Source organism: Asterias rubens, chromosome 17, assembly GCF_902459465.1.
Source record: "Asterias rubens chromosome 17, eAstRub1.3, whole genome shotgun sequence".
Classification (NCBI taxonomy): domain Eukaryota; kingdom Metazoa; phylum Echinodermata; class Asteroidea; order Forcipulatida; family Asteriidae; genus Asterias; species Asterias rubens.
This window is the reverse complement of record NC_047078.1, coordinates 12,432,910-12,452,602: the sequence shown is the minus strand read 5'-3', so window position 1 is coordinate 12,452,602 and position 19,693 is coordinate 12,432,910. Positions and strand designations below refer to the sequence as shown.

Genomic DNA, 19,693 nt, shown 5'->3' with positions numbered 1-19,693 from the left:
AGTGAGCCCCGGGGGAAGCGGTTTATATCTAACTCATTAAATGATCTCTTGAACCTCAACATTTTCAAACCTCACAAAACAACCGTCTAAAGCTCCATCTATCTTTATAAACACATGAAACGACCATCATAACTTAACCCTTAGCCAAAATGTGCCACACCTTTGAAAACTATTATGACAGGCCTATGCCTTATGGTGCTACATACACAATAATTATCATTACTCAACGTACGTCGAACCACTTTTTTTGACCAAATTTCAGAAATTTCCTCTTGACGATTTGTTTTGGCAAAGTTTGAGTGGGGCACCAGTCACTACAATGAAAACTAAATGTAATCAATACTCTTTTGAGCTTAGCAAAATGTGTGTTCTTGCAGGCTTTATGAAATATTATAAAAAAGATAATAAAATATGCAGCGCCACCAATTGCTCGGGAGACAACATTTTAGTATATTCCTCCGCTTTCAAGAATTACAATTTAGAAAAAATTTCCGCTAATTGGGATTAAATTAACTCCATGTTGAATTCATAAAAAAAGCAATTGGTTTTTATGGAAAACGATTTTTTTTAAAGCGTTTTAAACAGCAAATAATTTGGGAACTTTTTGGTTGGCGTATTAATTTTTATTTGTAAGGTCTTTTGAGGTGAAATGTGGCTGATTCATCATGGCCGCGCGTTTTTTCTTTCACACGTTGTGAAGATTCCATTGACAAAAAAACGTTCCGAAAACTCATCATTTGATCATCTTCAACAGCTTGACTTCATTCAGAGAGAATTGGAGAACAAATTGGTAAGTTTTAAAGACTTCTTGAGTCCATGAATACTAAAATTAAGTGTCTTTTCCGTTGGTGGGTCCTTGTTCGATGAATGATGATGCATACTTGACACACACAGGACGAGTTGTCCAAGCAGCCAGGCCAACCACAAGGCACTCGTGCGGCGGCGTATCCAGAGTCCACAGAGTCCACAGAGTCCACAGAGTCCACAGAGTCCACAGAGTCCACAGAGTCCACAGAGTCAAGTTCAATTGAAAAATTGCCATACAACCTCATTTGTGAGCATGAGGACAATTTTCCGTAGGGCGCCACCACCTTTTCACTAATTTTAACTAAAGGGATATCTCATTGAGGTAAATTATATACTATATTATTTCATTAGGGGCGGGTATAGACATGGTAGAGTTAGGAAAAAGGGTTTACTAATTTACCCACCTTTTGACGAATTAGCAGTCCCTTTTACACTTTTCAAATTTTATCAAACTGATTTAAAAAACATCCTCAAGTGTATATACTTCAACAACAACTATTTATTTTTTTAATTTGTGACAATTTTTCCAAACTTTGTTTATTTTTTTCCCCCTCACACCCCCCCCCCCCTCGACAAAAGAGTTAATACTGCAGGTAGACGTCCTGTAAAAGGTGTAACACAAGCATGATTAAAACTGTTGTTGTTGTTTTATCTTATTTTCAATTTAAACCGAAAAGAAAACCCATGTGGCCTAAAAAAAGTACTTGTAAGATATTTTGCATGCTAGACATACCGGGTGTCGTTGACGACCGGATAGAGTACCGAACTCAAGTTATGGTGTTACGTTTGATTAGCTGAGTGTGGGTTCGAATTCTGGTCGTGACACTTGTGTCCTTGAGCAAGACACTTAGCTTAAAATGTTTCTCTCCACCTAGGGGGAAATGGGTACTTGTGGGACTTTGAGGGCAGAGATGGTTTAGGCCAAGTAAAAAACTAGACCAGTTGATCTTCCGGGTTTTTCCAAAAAGAAGAGGATGAGGGCCTTTTTGGGTTTCTATTTTTCAATTCTTTCAAAGGTGGCCACCAAACATTTTAATTCAAACTGGCCACCAAATCTTTACTTTAAAGTCACCACTAACTTTATGTAGTTACATGTTCTTAAAAGATTACAAAGTTTTATTATCTGAGAAAAAACAAAATAAAATAATTGAAAAATAGGATGCGGCCTCAAAAAAAGGATGAGGGAGGGGATGATCAACTGGTATTTTTGGGGAGCCTTAAAATCAATCAAGTCTCTGTAAACATTGTCCAAATTGTTAATAATTTGCTTTTATTTAACAGCAGATGGACCCATCAGTACCAGTACAAGAATCGAAGATGTTCAGTCTTCATTTGCACTCTTCTTTCATGAAGCTGGGACCTGGTTGACGTTCATCTTCTTCACCACTATGTGACCACTTTGTTTTCACCTTCATCTGTAAATTCATAGAATCATCTCACTAGTGGTACTGAGCAAACCATCGATGTTCAAAGACCACCACAAGAAATGACAATGAGCAACTTGTCATGCAACCAAGGTATGTACTATTTATTATTCTGTTTCTCAAAAACAGAACAGTTTTAGTCTCCTTAGAAATATTTGTTCATGTTATTACACACGACATGTTCTTGTCCCTGACTCCGTCCAGTATTTGCCTCAGGGTAAGGATCTGCCCAGCTTTGGTTCTCTTTGGACGGAAACCAGTCTGCAGGTTTCTCAAAAGCAGAGATCAAGCACAGAATCAGACATTTTTATGTCTTCATGACAAGAGAGAGACTAGCCAGCAGGACCATGTTAGCTTGTTAATGTATTTCACTAGTCCCTCCAGTGACTGGCCAGCAAGACGTGTTAGCTTGTCATTTCACCGGTCCATCTAGTGCACTAGCAAGCAGGTCCAATTAGCTTGTCATTTCAGTGGTTGGGTAGATTTTTCCTTATTCAATTTCAATTAGTATACATGTAGGCCATGCTCCAGGGCAACAAGCTCTAGGTCATGCTCTAGAGCAACAAGGCCATGCTCCAGGGCAGCAAGGCCATGCTCCAGGGCAACAAGACCATGCTCCAGGGCAACAAGGCAATGTCCCAGAGCAACAAGGCCATGCTATAGGGCAACAAGACCATGCTTCAGGGCAACAAGGCCACTCCTAGACAAAAAGGCCATGCTCCTTATGGGCAACAAGGCCATGCTCCAAAGAAACAATGCCATGCTCCAGGGCAACAAGGCCATGCTCCAGGGCAACAATATCATGCCCCAGAGCAACAAGGCTAACAGAGCAACAGGGAAACATGGCCATGCTCCAGGGCAGTTAGGCCATGCTCCAGGGCAACAAGGCCATGTTCTAGGGCAAGTATGCTCCAGGTTAACAAGGCCATGCCCTATAGGGCAACAAGGCCATGCTCCAGGGCACTAAGACCATGCCCCAGAGCAACAAGGCCATGGTCATCAGGTAATTCCAGGCCTGACAGTTTTCTGGCATTATTTTAACAGTCTTCGCAGCACATAGTTTAATATTTGTTTTATTTCTTTGTTTCATTTGCTACATATGAGCTACAGACAATTCAGTCATGCAGAGAGTTGGAACTTCATTAAGAGTGACAGCCCAATCCAGACAGAGAGTGTCGACGGCTCTTCATTACGAGTGACAACCCCTACACAGAGAGAGAGAGTGTCAGTACTTCAGGAGAATGACTGCAGGAAACACTTTCATCAAGATTTCCTTTTCTATAATTAATTGTAAAGTTCAAGGGGATGGATCATTATTCGTTAGGTCAGAAAACTACCTCAAACTAAAGTGAATACACATTGTGTGGAAAAATACCCATACTTCCCTTGTGGTGATCTACTTCCCTTGTGGTGATCTACTTCCCTTGTGGTGATCTACTTCCCTTGTGGTGATCTACTTCCCTTGTGGTGATCTACTTCCCTTGTGGTGATCTACTTCCCTTGTGGTGATCTACTTCCCTTGTGGTGATCTACTTCCCTTGTGGTGATCTACTTCCCTTGTGGTGATCTACTTCCCTTGTGGTGATCTACTTCCCTTGTGGTGATCTACTTCCCTTGTGGTGATCTACTTCCCTTGTGGTGATCTACCCATACTTCCCTTGTGGTGATCTACCCATACATTTTTTCGCGCTAAGCTAATTTTTGTGCTTATAAGCAGCTCTGTGAAATTGGGCCAAGCAGATCACAAAACCCACGCACAACGGATAAGCCAAAGTCCAGCTTGTGATGTCAGAAGCCCAGCCCATCCGGATTCCAATCCCTCGCCGACCGCTGGCAAAGACTTGCCTGTTCCATTCATTAACGGGGGGGTATTCGTTTTGGGGATTTTAACTTCACAGCTTCCGTTTCTTTATCAATCCGATTAAATTCTTTGTAAACAAAATCCAAATGGTTATTAAAAATACCTAATTTAACCGATTCTGCCTTTTTCGTATTTTGGCCCTACCGTAGCAAAACAAATTATTCGAGTTTTTATTTTCTTATTATATTCATAAGGCTATAATAAGCCTTGTGGAATTAGTCAACATTTTCCTAAAATCTACAAGGTAATAATAGCCTTGTGAATTAAACTAGTCCAAATTTGGCCTAAAATCTACAAGGCTATATAATTATATACTTTGAAAACATCTTTTGAAAATGCCTTCAGATGCTTGATTTTGAGACCTCAAGTTCTAAATCTGAGGTCTCGAAATCAATTCGTCAAAAATTACTTCTAATTATTTTGAGTAATTACCAACAGTGTCCACTACCTTTAACACTCATTAAAGCCATCACAGAGGTCTTCCATTCATGATGCCATCGACGTACTTTTAACATCGTACATATTTATTATCTAACTTTAAAAATTGGTGAAATTCAAGAGGCGCAGAGCAACTGAAATAATAACCTTTTACGCCCCTCCTGTTTTTTTTATAATATGTAAACTTACCCTTGTGGTTAAAAATAACAAAATGCATTTGAGGACACATAAAAATAGCGGAGGGCAAAAACTATTTTTCCAGCATTATCATGGTTAAACAAAATCATATATTAATATTATTTCTTTGTTTTTTTGCATATTTGTGAGTGACAACTTTTGTACAGTTCTAGGGATTATTTAAAACAAATTTAAAGCGATTTTTATTTAGTAGTGGGAAGGGATTTTTCTCTTAGATAGTGATGTGGTGTGGTTCGTATTGGGGATAATGTTTGTCGAATTTCATTGTTTATTCCTGTTGCGCTTGGTATATTTTGTAACCGCAGACAAAAATTTTATTAATAATTGTCAAAGACCAGTCTTCTCACTTGGTGTATCTCAACATGTACATAAAATAACAAACCTGTGAAAGTTTGAGCTCAATTGGTCGTCGAAGTTGCGAGATAATAATGAAAGAAAAAACTTCCTTGTCACATGAAGTTGTGTGCTTTTAGATGGTTGATTTCGAGACCTCAAATTAATTCTAAACTTGAGGTCTCGAAATCAAAACCGTGGAAAAACACTTCTTTCTCGAAAACTATGTCACTTCAGAGGGAGCCGTTTCCCACAATGTTTTATACCATCAACCTCTCCCCATTACTCATTACCAAGTAAAGTTTTATGCTAATAATTATTTTTAGTAATTACCAATAGTGTCCACTACCTTATGCAGCAGGTGCATCGATTAATTAATACAACTCATTAACTTTGCGCGGGAGACTCTACAATCCGCCGACAGAGGGCGCGATTCCTATTTAATTACCTAGTCAGATACCCTAAACCAAATTCAACGCTCGAACGTACGGATGAAGTCACGTTTGATAATTCACGTGCTTCCCTTTCAGAAACGCACGCTGCTTTGAAACAGAATTTCTCAAAAACATGGACGGAGAGGATCATTTGCTTCTTCGAGAGAATTTTGCCCGCAATGTGGCTCCATTTTACCTTTTTCTGAAAGTGGAACGGTAGTTATGAAAAGCAAGACATGTCCTTACAAAGTAAATGCAAAAAGTAAGTTTGGAATATATATATTTTGTGTGGAAACCGTGGCTTGTAAAGTTGTGTGTGATGGCTCCCTTACTTGTGCGTTATTTATAAAAAGGGGGTAGGCGGGGTCAGGACGTGACCAAGAGGCGGTGGGGGAGGTGGCTGATGATTGCAATATACATGGACTTTGAATATTATACATTCATGCAAATTCAGCTCAATGACTTCGACTCTGATGATGTAAATGACCTGTGACTGATAATTCGTAGTTGACAAAAAAAGTTGAATATTTCTTTAATAAAAAAAAAAAAAATTATAGAAAATAGTAGACTAAGTTTCCAATATTAATTTTTTGTAATTTACATTATTATATCGGTGTACTACTACTAGTACTACTCTAGGCCTGTCTGTAGGATTAATGATTGCCTTTTATTAGGGAGGCCAGTGAAACGACTGTTTTCAGATTTATATCTGTAAGCGTGTAAAAAACCAAATTTATAATCAGCGATTGTTGACCTTTTCATTCATCAAAAGTAGGAATTTAAACAATATTTCAGTAGATGAAAGATTTATCTTTTCATTTGTGTTATTTTTTGTCCCAATGGGTATGATTTATGAGATGGATTATTTCAAGAAAATCCCGCTTAATCAGCGCTGACTTACGACGCGTCAACTCTTGGGCGCGGCCATCTTGATTTCTGGTCCTAATGCCAACTCGCGTTTTAGGCTCGATCTCGCGAGATTTAGGGGGGTTTGCATAGATGATGTCATCATTTTGTAGAAGAAAGCAAGCTCTTTCGTTTGATGTGTGACATGCCAACTTTCGCGAATGTGGTGACTCCTTAACAAGACTGTTTGCAAGAGGCCATAAAAGGTAGTTTTCTACCATTTTTTTACTTCAAAAACTCCAAAATACACACATCAGGAGTCGATGAAACTTATATGAAACCATGTTTTTCTGAACACTTATACATTCACCAATAAAGGATACATTTTTTTATTTTTTTTAACGAAGGCGCAAAATGGTCGCATGGGCGATTTTAATGGGGAGGTCTAAAGGCCGGTTTATAGTCGGTCGCACGATGGTCGCGCGACGGAAATCTTGCGCGCAATCCTAAGACTTTTTATGATCGCGCGTCCAGATTTCCGACGCCCGACCATCGCGCGACCGACTATAACTCGGCCTTAATGGCAAACGCAAAAAACATCGTTGCAGTTGTGAGTGGAATTTTATTCAGGCTTTGTTGACAACAGTCAACACAGTGCATGTGTTGTAAGGCCTATACTTTTTGTTTACATTGTTTATACCACAATTTCTTTACCATTTAATGACATTGTTGATGATAAACATTTAAATTTAATTCAATAATAAATAAAACAAACTTAAATTTTTCTTATAATTTGTTTTATTTATTTTCTCTAGACTAGAAGAGGATGAATTTGCTTCCCATCTATGGTTTATGATGAACTTTTTCAAGGGCCCTGACAAATCAAGTACAATTAATAATTACCTTTTTTGTACAATTAATATGCAGATATACAGATATGTCGGAGTCAGATATATCAGATGAGGAGCAAGACTCCATGTGGCTAGCATATATTGACGAAAATAAAGGCTGGTACAATGTAAGCACACATTCTTGTTTAACAAAATTGTTAAAATAACAATTTTGTTAATAGGTCCCTGGATATCCATCTTGGTTCAACATCAAATATGACGAAGATGAGCAGCTGTACACATACCAATTAATGGAAGATTACAGAAAAGGAGACCTCCAAATTATTTTTTAAGGTAATTTAGTTCATGTATGATGAATTTGAAGTTATTTTTGTTATGGCCACCCAACATACAATTTTGTGATTTTGGATTTGCGTCAGTAAAATCTTACAGACAGAAAACGCCTATTTTTGAACTTTAAATTACCATAAATTCTCTATACTTTCAGCTATGAAGCTGATTTTTACATTCTCCTTACAATGGTACCAAACTTGTGGGGTTCGTAAAAACAAACATGAAAAGTGCCGGCCTCCCTACTTTTATATCATCCTTTGTAATGATTACATTTTTGGTGGCTCATCCGCTGTTGTTTGGCATGTTTGGTCATGTTATCTGGTTATTATATAATCATGGAGGTAGAAACCTCCATGATATAATTTATAAAAACAAATATATATAGTAAATAAAATCAAAATCTTTTTTAGTTGTGGTAAAAAGAATTAAAAGAAATACCCATCGCGCAACCACTTTTTCATTCGATATGAAATATTGGGTGCGTTTGATTAGCTTCCCTGGTGTGCTCATCCAAGTGGCGTATTTTATTTTTTCCAAGGATGAACGTGGGCAGATAATTACCCCACGTTCATCCTGGAAAAGTTGCCTATTTCGTTTTCCAGGACGAACGTGTGCAGATGTTTACCCACGCTCCACCTGAAAAAAAAACCAGACGCATCATCAAGTGAGCCTTCCCGTGGTGAACTCAGTGCACCTTGGGCCAGCCCCAAGAGCTCCGCTTGTGGATAGGGTCACTTGACGTCACGACGAGAAGGCTCACGTGATGATGCGTCTGGGGTTTTTCCAGGCGTGGGTAAACATCTGCACATGTTCGGACTGAAAAAATAAAAATACGCCACTTGGATGAGCACATCGGGGTCGACCCAGGGAAGCTAATCGAATGCACCCATTATAGTATCTAATTTACCTCGATGGATATCCCTTTGTAAAAATGAGTGAAAAAGTGGTGGCGCCATACAGAAATTTATCCCCATTGACTGTCCGACTTGTCTTTTTTGGAAATGAATGTTTCAGATTTTCAAATCTTGATGAGGCATGGTCTGTGCTTTGCAACCTGCTGTGCTGGTGCCGGGCACTCATGATTTCAAAAACAACCGACACACATTTTTTCATTTTTTTAAAAGTTAAAATTACATTCCTTTCTGCCTTTCACAGATTTTCAACAAAATGTAACACTTGTGTAAAGTTTATTAATATTAGTAAAATAAATGTTTAGCGTCCCGCCCGCTTCCTTTGTACAGGCCACCTCCTTTTTTATTTATTTTTTTATTTTTTTTTATTTTTTAAAGGGTTATTTTAAACGATCTCAGCTCAAACAATCTGAATGTCTTGTCTGAATGTCTTGACCAAAATGTTTCATTTATGTATTGCGTGTTTGAGCAGTAGAAAAAACAATTGATATTTGACATTTTAAAAAGAATGGCGGCCATCTTGAGAAACCCGGACGCTAAACATGTTTCTTTTTTTACTCGGCCTTATCAGTGAATTTAATTTCTTTGTATCCGCGGTGACCGCATAATTTATATCACTATCATTAGCACAGACAGCATATTTTTGAATGAATGAAAAGTAACTTTTTGTCTTCCTTCTCATTACAGCTGCATTACATGGTGTGGTCTATCAATAATCATTCATACCTGCGACTCAACTCTTGCAAAAATGTTTAAGGTCGTCACAAGGTCATCAGCCAGAAAGGCCTAGGATCACTGGTGAGTGAAACACTGGAGTTTTATCTTAGGAAATGTCCAAATTGTTTAGGTTTATATCTTGATGATTACAGGGATGAGATTCTTCCGACCTTTGTCGGAATTCCAACTTATGAAAAACGGCACCTTAACAACAGCAGCTGGCCCTATTTACGGCTTGTGGTCTTCCTGGCATCGCGCATACGTGCAGCAGCAGCTACAGATGTATAAACTTGTCTAATTCCTCGCTTCGTTTATAGTGGTACGGTTCAATAATGTTTGCGTGTAATGCACTTGCTGCTGCAGCAAAACCCAGAGCTCCCTGGGCCCTTAAGCGGGCCCTTGACCACAGCCATAAACGAACTTCGCGCTGGGTGCTCAAGCACACGAATGATGGAATATTGACATTTCCAATCAACTGAATTTTCAGACCTTTTCATTTTCAAAGAATCATTTTCAAAGTGTTTACATACAGAATTGTTCATACTTTATTGATTGTTTTATTGTCTATACTAGTATAACCACCAAAACATTGTGATTTTTCATTTTTAGTTTTAGAGGTTTCACCATTTATAATTAACTCTGAATGAATAAAAAAAGATGTACAATTAAAATCTGTGAAAAGGGTTCACCACCCACAGGGAAACCTCTTGCCATTTTTAAAATTGGTTTATGAAAAAAAAGATGCACAAAAGATGAAATGTATTAGGTGATTTATTTCATATGGTTTCTTTTGAAGAATATAACCCCCAAAATATTTAGGTTCACCGTTTTATTTTATTTCAGGAAAGAAACAAAAACAAATCAGTGTAAAGGGTTTGCCACCTGTAGGGGAACCTCTGGTCAATTATGAAAATGTTTGAAAGAAAAATGCACAACTTTGTTTTGAATAAAATGTGGTTTTTATCATTTGGTAAATTTTGAAGAAAAAAAACCCAAAGTTCTTTGTACTTTTTAATTTTTTTTCAGAGGTTTTATTCCTATGAAATCAGTGATAAAGGTTTGCCAACCGTAGGGAAACCTCTGGCCAATGTTTTAACTGTTTAATTGAAAAATGTACCACTATATTTTAAAAGGTGATTTTTTATAATTTCGTAATTTTTGAAAATTTGGTTAGAAATAGCTTTGTTTTATTTCAGAGGTTTTATATTTAACTCTTAAGACGAGCAAAATTCAGTGATATGGGTTCGCAACCTGTAAGGAAACCCTTGGTCAATTTTTTAACTGTGTTTGATTGAAAATTGCGCCACTTCAAATTAAAAGTCGACATTTGGCAAATTTTGAAAGATATTGTAAACCCCCCCCCCCAATATTTTGATATACAAATAGGTTTGTTTTATTTCAGAGGTTTTATATTTTACCTGTGAAACAGAACAGCAAAAGTCAGTGACAAAGGGTTCGCCACCCGTAAGGAAACCCCTGGCCAATTTTTTAACTGTGTTTGATTGAAAATTGCGCCACTTCAAATTAAAAGTCAATATTTGGTAACTTTTGAAAAATATTGTAAACCCCCAAATATTTTGATATACAAATAGGTTTGTTTTATCTTGGATGTTTTATATTTTACCTTTGAAAACAGAGGAGCAAAAATCAATGACAAAGGGTTCGCCACCCGTAAGGAAACCTCTGGCCGCGTTTTATTTAATGTTTGGGAAAAATGCAAACGTAATTTGTTGATCAATCGATACCTTTACCTCGGATGGATTCACTGTACTGTGACAGTGTTTTGCTTCTTTCTGTTTTCTCAGCAAGTAGAACCAGTAGACCTATTTTGCTGAAACTTTCACGGTTTTATTTCATCTTTCTATATTTTGTTCATTAATCAGTGACAAAAAACAACAACTTATGGCCCTACCTTTTAGCCGCATAATCACAAATTTATTTTTTCAATGCTTGGTTATTTTTTATCACTTCTTAATTTCATTTTTGTATCTGGTCTGGTTTCAGATTGACAGGGCATGTGCCAAGTGCGGTCACGATGGACTTCATTTCCACACCAGGCAAACACTATCAGCTGATAAAGGACAAACCGTCTTCTATTTCTGCCCATCATGCAAGTAAGTTAATTACTACTTAAGCCTGGTTCATACTTGCTGCAAATGCAAAGTGAATTTTGGCGCCACAGCCCTGTTTTCTTTGCGATCTACGGTGGACTTTACAAAGAGTTAAGACTAGTCTTATCTCAAAATAGGACAAGTTACTCGTCTTCACTTAGGACTAGCCTTAAGTTTTTAATTTCTCCTGGGACTAGTCCTAAGTTAGGACCAGTCCTAACTCTTTGTGAAATAGACCCCAGGATGGTTAGGGTCAAAGGTTCATTTTTTATGTAAAAGTAATTTTTATTTATTTTTTTGATTTACAAGCATCAAGAGATTGAGTACTCCTGAAGAGAATCAACATCTTCGGATCGGTCTACTCTGAGAGGAACTCAAGGCAAGAGCTCACTGGAACAAGGAGATGAAATCACCACCGACGACGACGACGACCACCACCTGATGCCAGCGAGATGTCTTACGGATGAGGAGGCCAATTTTTAACTGTGTTTCTTAATTGAAAAATGCGCCACTTCATATTAGGTGATTTATCATTTGGTAAGTTTTGACAAAACAAGCCCCCAAATATTTGGTTTTATATTTTTAACTCTGAAATGAAAGAGCAAAAATTCAGCGACAAAGGGTTCGCCACCCGTAAGTTAACCTATTAAGTTAACCTATTAACTGGTAAGTTAACCAGTTAACCTATTTTGCTGAAACTTTGACAGTTTTGTTTCATCTTTCTATATTTTCTCCATTAATCATTGACCACAAAAAAACAACTTATGGCCCTACCTTTTAGGAGTATTATCACAATTTGTTTTTATTTCAATGCTTGGTTATTTTTCATCACTTCTTAATTTCATTTTTGTATCTGGTTTGGTTTCAGATTGACATGGCATGTGCCAAGTGCGGTCACGATGGACTTCATTTCCACACCAGGCAAGCACGATCAGCCGATGAAGGACAAACCGTCTTCTATTTCTGCCCATCATGCAAGTAAGTTAATCACTACTTAAGCCTGGTTCATATTTCCTGCAAATGCAAAGTAAATTTTGGCGACACAGCCCTGTTTTCTTAGCGAATGTTTCAAAGGGGTTGAACACAGTTCAACTGTTGCAAGTTATTCATTGTGAGTTTGTGACAACCAAATTTGCTTCGCATTCGCAGGAAGTATGAACCGGGCTTTAGGACTGTAGACCCTTTTAGGTTTATCATACAGTTTCCATAGATTGCACAGTGTTTAGTAGGTACCTGTGAGGGCAGATATGGTTCTTGTGATTTATTTAGCTTGGTCACTACATATTTGGCTGCACAGGCAGTTTATTCCCAAGGGAGCTGAGTTGGTTTGATGAATGAAATAAATGGCCTAGTGATCAGGGGTAACATTGTTGAAGAGCCACGAGCGTCACTGAATTACGGATTTCAGTGCTATAAGAGGATTAGTACAAGCAAAAATTCACTGTTTACATGACATGTGTATACAGCACAATATGGTTACAAGTGCAGCAATCAGCAAAACAGAAAGAAACAAAACATACAATTGGATCTTGAAGGATCTGCGGTGGACTTTACAAAGAGTTAAGACTAGTCTTATCTCAAGTTAGGACACGTTACTCGTCTAACTTAGGACTAGCCTTAAGTTTTTAATATCTCCTAGGACTAGTCCTAAGTTAGGACCAGTCCTAACTCTTTGTGAAATCAACCCCAGGATGGTTAGGGTCAAAGGTGCATTTTTTTATGTAAAAGTAATTTTTATTTTTTTATTTTTTTATTTACAGGCATCAAGAGATTGAGTACTCCTGAAGAGAATCAACATCTTCGGATCGGTCTACACTGAGAGGAACTCAAGGCAAGAGCTCACTGGAACAAGAAGATGAAATCACCACCGACGACGACGACCACCACCTGATGCCAGAGAGATGTCTTACTGATGAGGAGGCCGATTTTTTAATTGCCTTTATTAATTGAAAAATGCGCCACTTCATATTAGGTGATTGATCATTTGGTAAGTTTCGAACAAGCCCCCAAATATTCGAATTTATATTTTTAACTCTGAAAACAGAAGAGCAAAAATTCAGTGACAAAGGGTTCGCCACCCGTAAGGAAACCCCTGGCCAATTTTGTAACTGTGTTTGATTGAAAAATGCGCCACTTCAAATTGAAAGTTGACATTTGGTAAATTTTGAAAAATAACTAAACCCCCCCCCCCCAAATATTTTTATATACAAATAGGTTTGTTTTATTTCAGAGTTTTTTCTATTTTACCTGTGAAAACAGAGGAGCAAAAATCAATGACAAAGGGTTCGCCACCCGTAAGGAAACCCCTGGCAATTTTTTTTTTAATCCCAGGAAAAAGCAAACGTTATTTGTTGATGTATCGCAATCTTTACCTCGGATGGATTAATCGCTACTGTGACAGGGTTTTGCTTCTTTCTGTTTTCTCAGCAAGTAGAACCAGTAGACCTATTTTGCTGACATTTTTACAGTTGTATTTCATCTTTCTATATTTTCTCCATTAATCATTGACAAAAAAACAAACTAATTGCCCTAATTTTTAGGCGTATTATCACAAATTTGTTTTTTCAATGCTTGGTTATTTTTCATCACTTCTTAATTTCATTTTTGTATCTGGTCTGGTTTCAGATAGACAGGGCATGTGCCAAGTGCGGTCACGATGGACTTCATTTCCACACCAGGCAAGCACGATCAGCTGATAAAGAACAAATCGTCTTCTATTTCTGCCATCATGCAAGTAAGTTAATCACTACTTAAGCCTGGTTCATATTTCCTGCAAATGCAAAGTAAATTTTGGCGACACAGCCCTGTTTTCTTAGCGAATGTTTCAAAGGGGTTGAACACAGTTCAACTGTTGTGAGTTATTCATTGTGAGTTCGTGACAACCAAATTTGCTTCACATTCGCAGGAAGTATGAACCTGGCTTTAGGCTTGTAGACCCTTTTAGGTTTATCATACAGTTTCCATAGATTGCACAGGGGTTAGTAGGTACCTGTGAGGGCAGATATGGTTCTTGTGATTTATTTAGCTTGGTCACTACATATTTGGCTGCACAGGCAGTTTATTCCCAAGGGAGCTGAGTTGGTTTGATGAATGAAATAAATGGCCTAGTGATCAGGGGTAACATTGTGGAAGAGCCACGAGCGTCACTGAATTACGGATTTCAGTGCTATAAGAAAATTAGTACAAGAACTTTTGCTCTTCTGTTTTCAGAGTTAAAAATATAAATCCAAATATTTGGGGGCTTGTTACCAGTGCAGCAATCAGCAAAACAGAAACAAACAAAACATGCAATTGGATCTTGAAGGATCTACGGTGGACTTTACAAAGAGTTCAAGACTAGTTTTAGCTCAAGTTCATGAAGTTAAGACAAGTTACTCGTCTAACTTAAGACTAGCCTCAAGTTTTTAATATCTCCTGGGATTTAGGACCATTCCTAACTCTTTGTGAAATCGACCCTAGGATGGTTAGGGTCAAAAGGTTCATTTTTTTATTTAAAAGTAATTTTTTTTAATCATTTATTTTCTTGATTTCCAGGCATCAAGAGATTGAGTACTCCTGAAGAGAATCAACATCTTCGGATCGGTCTACACTGAGAGGAACTCAAGGCAAAAGCTCACTGAAACAAGGAAATGAAATCTCCACCTACGACGACGACCACCTGATTCCAGAGAGATGTCTTACTGATGAGGAGGCCGAGCATCCATCCCTCTGTAGTAATCACAGTATGGGTACTTAAATAAGATCAGGATCCTTTATCACTGACGGTGCCATTAGGATTGTCTCAAGAAACAAAATGAGGCTTGACATCCAAATTTAATCTGTTTCCTTTTGTCAAACTTTGAGAGTTTCGATCGGTACACGAGAACCAGACAAAATGGCCGAACTGTGGTAAAGGTGTTTTTAAACTGTTAGTGTTGCTTACATAAGTTTAAAAAAATTAATTAAAATTTAATTGTTTACCTTCATGAGTTGTTATTGATTGATCCTCCCCTTACCCCTGGGGTGGGTTGATCGATCGACAGAACGAACAAGAAACTTGAGTGCACACCTTCTAATATGAAAGCCTTCCAGCTCTGGTTAGGATCATGGCATCGTTTGTAACTTATGGGTCATGACAAGACTTAAATTCTCTTTTTCCTGAGAGTTGGTCATTGCACAAATTGTCATCCTCGATACTGTTACTACGACACGCCTGATACATTACGGAGGCAACGTTGCCCCTGGTCATTGCCTTGGTGCCCCTTGAAATGTTCTTGCAATTATTCCATAGAGGTGCCCTTTACCAAGAAAAAACCTCCTTGGTGCACTTGCCCTGTTTAAATGACCGAGCTGTCCTTTTCTGCTAGGGGTTTGTGTCATAGCAAACTAGGAACCTATCAACGTTTTCTCTAGCAGTGGCTTACTGTTGTACCACTACCATGGTGCATGACTTCCATCCCTTTTTGCTAGGGATTGGGTCACAGCAAATTTAGTAAAGTTTTACATTTGTGGCTTACTGTTGTACCACTACCATCATACATGACTTTCATCCCTTTTTGCTAGGGGTTGGGTCACAGCAAACTTAGTAAAGTTTTCCATTAGTGGCTTACTGTTGTACCACTACCATCATACATGACTTTCATCCCTTTATGCTAGGGGTTGGGTCACAGCAAACTTAGTAAAGTTTTACATTAGTGGCTTACTGTTGTACCACTACCATCATACATGACTTTCATCCCTTTATGCTAGGGGTTGGGTCACAGCAAACTTAGTAAAGTTTTACATTAGTTGCTTACTGTTGTACCACTACCATCATACACGACTTTCATCCCTTTATGCTAGTGATTGTGTCACAGCAAACTAAATGTTGAGGTTCATACAACACATGACCTTTGCCCCTTCTTACCTGGGGGACTGGTACTTTATATTAGCCCACCCGCCATGTGACCTCTGACCCTTCCTCTGTGGGGTAAGGTTACTGTAAACCTTTGCGGCTGTATGTCAGAAATGGCCATTGAAATTTTACCACTGCCCCCTTCCCACCTGGGGTATTTGTTGCAAAAACATAATAATAAATCTTGAACCATGTGTTGTGATGGACCCTTCCCATGAAATATGCTAAGCAGACGCGCAATCGCATCTGCGTCACGCACCCATTAGCCGTACATAAAACAGCGCGATATTCCCTCATTTTGCCAACCAAAATTTAAGTGCGCACATGCTATGTGCAATTTATACATTTCATGTGAAGGGTCTAGGAAATAAGACATTGTGAAAAGATTTGTCGTTTTTGGTAGTTTGGGTCACAACTGCATAATGTTTGTGTATTTTACTTAAAAGTCTTAATACATTTTATCAAGACATTCCCATGAAACGAGTTCACATTACTTCGTACAAAATGCATACATTTTTCACATTGAATGTTCGACTTTACTTTCCAAAATACGGAATTTTAAATTCTTTTTTTTTCTTCAAAACTCTCTTGGCAAATATTTTTTTCCCTACTACTTTTAAAACTTTGCTCGCTTTAAAAACCTCTTTTCTAGATTTTCCCAGAGTTGGAATATCTTGAATCGGTTTAGGAAAGCAAAAATTTCTGTAAAATTTGCTTGTGACTCAAATTGTGGGAGTGCCTCTGGTTCTATATTGATACTTTGATGATTGTGAAGCCAAGTACAACTTGCACTCTTCTTGGGACCAATCTTCATGACATACGAGTACGTCGTCAATTTAACCAAATTTATTCATTTTAGGCATGACATGTTTGGATAAGTGTGACGCACACCTGTCCAAACTCAAAATGAAATTTATTAAAAAGTACAATATCCTTTACGAAACAGCCACAAACTTCATTTGATTTTTTTAAATTTTCTTCCTTGCATTGCTGTGACAGTAATAATTAACAGTTCTAAATTTCAGAGATAACTTTTATTTTAACTCAAGGATAGTAAATGTTGTACTTGGCTGTTTTTATAATTTGAAAAATTGTTGTCTTAAATTAATTGGTAACCATTCATTAAATGCTATAGAAAGCACCACTGAACTGTAGAAGCAGCAGAGTTGTGCAAACGTGTGTGCCGGTCGTTGTGGCCTACTACTATCTGGAATGTGTAGCGACCTAATGATCCAAGAGTTAATGGTTGGGTAAGCATTTTATTAAGTGAAATCTTGTTGATGTGGCGCTGGTAGTCTGTCTTACCGGTGTCCTACCTTACATGATTGAAAAACTATTTCAACTTTTCGATCTCCAACAAAAAAATTGAAACCTAAGAAAGAAAGGATTTGGTTGCCTGTTGAAGTCTTTGGGGGCCTGTATCAAAAGTGTCAAGGACTGAGGACCATTGCACTTTTTTCACTTTTTTACCTGATCATTTTGTTATCCTAAGTTGGTACCCGTCTCTCTATACTGTTCCTGTGTAAACGGGTCTACTTTTTGATCAACCTTTTCTACACCGGACATCCTCTTCTGATCTGAGGGAGCCTCTGGACCTGACGGATGGCGGAGACTTCTACCCAGATGTTGGTGCGAGGGTCGGAGAAACGAGATTCTGAACATGGCTATTCACATTTCACTCAGGTACTCAGGCTTTTACATTGGTTTCACTTGTGTTAAGAAGTTTTGACTGTATCAAAAGGAGATATCAAAGATGACATTGGGATTGTGTAGGAAGTTAACAGGGTCCTTTATAGAAGAAACATTGTCGCTTAGATAGATGCCGTTGTGCATTAGGTAATTGTAACTGGTTCAATTCTCAGCCACAGTAGGTTGTATGTACACTCCTTCGTCAGTTAGAATAGTTTTTAGATTTTAGATTTAGTTAAAACCCCTGTTGAACTGATTGACAACATTCAGTCTATGACGTTAACTATTGGTCTATTTCAGTGACCAATTAACTAGGTTGTTCATTGTAGGTTTTGAGTGGTCAGCTTTATGACAGATTCTACAGTAGGTATGTTAACGACAATCAGTTGAGGAAATGATTTACAAATGATGTTGACCAATAGACATTGCTTTTTTAACAAATACTGCCACTGTGGTGTGCATGATTTGTATACATTTTTCATAAACTTAGTAATTTAGCTGCAGTAGGTGTTTTCAATCCTTCAGGGTATTAGTTATTGATAATTGTGAAAAGTTTTTACAACTGGTTAACCCTTTTCCAGCTGAACATGGGGACGACACTCAGGCGATTTACAAACACTCACAAAATGTGTTCAGCCGCAATGTTTGAACCTTGTTTCTCTAGTTATTTAGGCTGTTAAAGTGACAAAGACACTAATATTTTGACAGGTTCTAAAAAGAGTTGGCAAGTTTAAGATATGTAACCCGTAGAACTGTTGGGAACAAATGCAACCTACTAGTTTTTTGTCAGTACAACAATTGTATTTTTTTTTTTTTTAAGATCTCTTTGAAACGAGACAAATTGTGTGCGATGTCCATCAATTATTTTAATTCTTTTATGGTTAACATGAGAACGTCTCAACATGTACAACAGCGAAGTGTACAATGGATCAAACTAGGTGTTTATTAGCGTATTAGCAGTATTAGTGTAGGCTTATTCAGTTAAATAACCTGGCTAGGTAGTTATAGGAAGCATAAACACTAGTCCAGTATTAGTGTAGAATTATTAAACAAATAACTCAATTAGTTATTTCTCAATTTGCTTGTTAGCTTGATTTTGTTATGCCAAAAAGACACAGCAGGAATAGGTAATCTAAATAAGACGTCACTTTGTTACTTTAGTCATGCACTGTTTACAGAATCACAGGTGTCTTTCTAGATGGAAAATACACCCAAGTTATCAGCGATCTTATCGTCACTGATAAAACCTTAGTTTTCCGACATCGACGTCAGATTCATTTTTATGCAAAAACATTGCAGTTTATAATTGGTACGGAATCATTAGTTTGCAGATTTACATGAAGTTAATCAGTAGGAGTAGTTGTTGATCCTAGATGTTCAATACTTTATTGGGACTTTATCAGCAATTTGTAGTTCCGTAGGAATTGAAACTTTGTTGTACTTAGGAGTTTAGAATTTGTTTAGAGACAGGTTAGGGTTTTTTTTAAGAGTTTTTTTTTCTCAGTCTAGTTATCCTTCATAAACCCAATGTCATCTATAATATCTCCTGTAATGATACTCAATGCAATGAAGATGCAAATCTGATGTTTGTGTATAACCTCACTTTTGACTTTGACTTTGAAATTTGACTTCATTTGAACGTGTAATCACACACACTGTTAAAATGTTGCGATGTTTTAACAAATCCAAAACTTATGATTGATTTGAAACAAAATTTATGAAGAAGTGTAGTACTTCTAATGCAAGTGAAACCAATACATTCCTGAGTATGCTGTTAATTTTGAAAAGAACATGCGTATTTTAGTTCTGTTTTTTGTGCTTGTCACAAAAATTCACAAAATTGTTCAAGTTCAGCCGCCATGTTGGA

The 19,693-nt window shown here is 37.6% G+C and overlaps 2 long non-coding RNA genes and 1 pseudogene across 3 annotated transcripts; all 3 read left to right on the top strand.

The window, feature by feature from the left end:
* The first annotated feature begins 659 nt into the window (after nucleotides 1-659).
* On the top strand, nucleotides 660-3,662 carry LOC117301840. Its single transcript, XR_004520351.1, has 3 exons — nucleotides 660-790; nucleotides 2,089-2,324; nucleotides 3,342-3,662. It is a non-coding gene; the product is annotated as an uncharacterized LOC117301840 (long non-coding RNA).
* Nucleotides 3,663-5,609: 1,947 nt separating this feature from the next.
* On the top strand, nucleotides 5,610-13,049 carry LOC117301522 (annotated as a pseudogene).
* A 177-nt stretch (nucleotides 13,050-13,226) lies between these two features.
* Nucleotides 13,227-15,005, top strand: LOC117301523. Of its 2 annotated transcripts, none has more exons than XR_004520325.1 (3): nucleotides 13,227-13,251; nucleotides 13,890-13,998; nucleotides 14,799-15,005. It is a non-coding gene; the product is annotated as an uncharacterized LOC117301523 (long non-coding RNA). The 2 variants fall into 2 exon arrangements; XR_004520326.1 differs by having other exon boundaries at nucleotides 13,229-13,251; nucleotides 13,894-13,998.
* Nucleotides 15,006-19,693: the final 4,688 nt, after the last annotated feature.